The sequence below is a fragment of the Dendroctonus ponderosae genome, unplaced genomic scaffold, assembly GCF_020466585.1.
Source record: "Dendroctonus ponderosae isolate FM_Combo_2020 unplaced genomic scaffold, Dpon_F_20191213v2 Dpon_F_20191213_1, whole genome shotgun sequence".
NCBI lineage: Eukaryota > Metazoa > Arthropoda > Insecta > Coleoptera > Curculionidae > Dendroctonus > Dendroctonus ponderosae.
Window position 1 is genome coordinate 41743661 of NW_026017110.1, and position 357 is coordinate 41744017.

Consider the following 357-nt stretch of genomic DNA (forward strand, 5'->3'; position numbering starts at 1 on the left):
GACGGAATGAAATCATCAATTGAAGAGATTCCGAAAACGCTAATGGATATTTGTAAAAATTTGCTTAGCCGTAGAGCTTTTATTGTGGAACTTTTAGAAAGTGTTACCAAATCAGAAGTGGATGTAAATCAAGTGTCTGACAAAATTGAATCACTAAAGGTATGTTCAAGTACGTCATCCAACAAGTAAACATGTGGAAGTATTTGCTGATAAGCAACTGCTAAGAAAAAGCATTAATGAGCTTTAAAATAACGTTTGCCAATATTCAAAATTGCACACTTTTCAATTGCAAATAATGATCCATTTTTGTCACATTCTGTACTCGTGTCTTTGTCATAATGGGTCTAACACATGTTT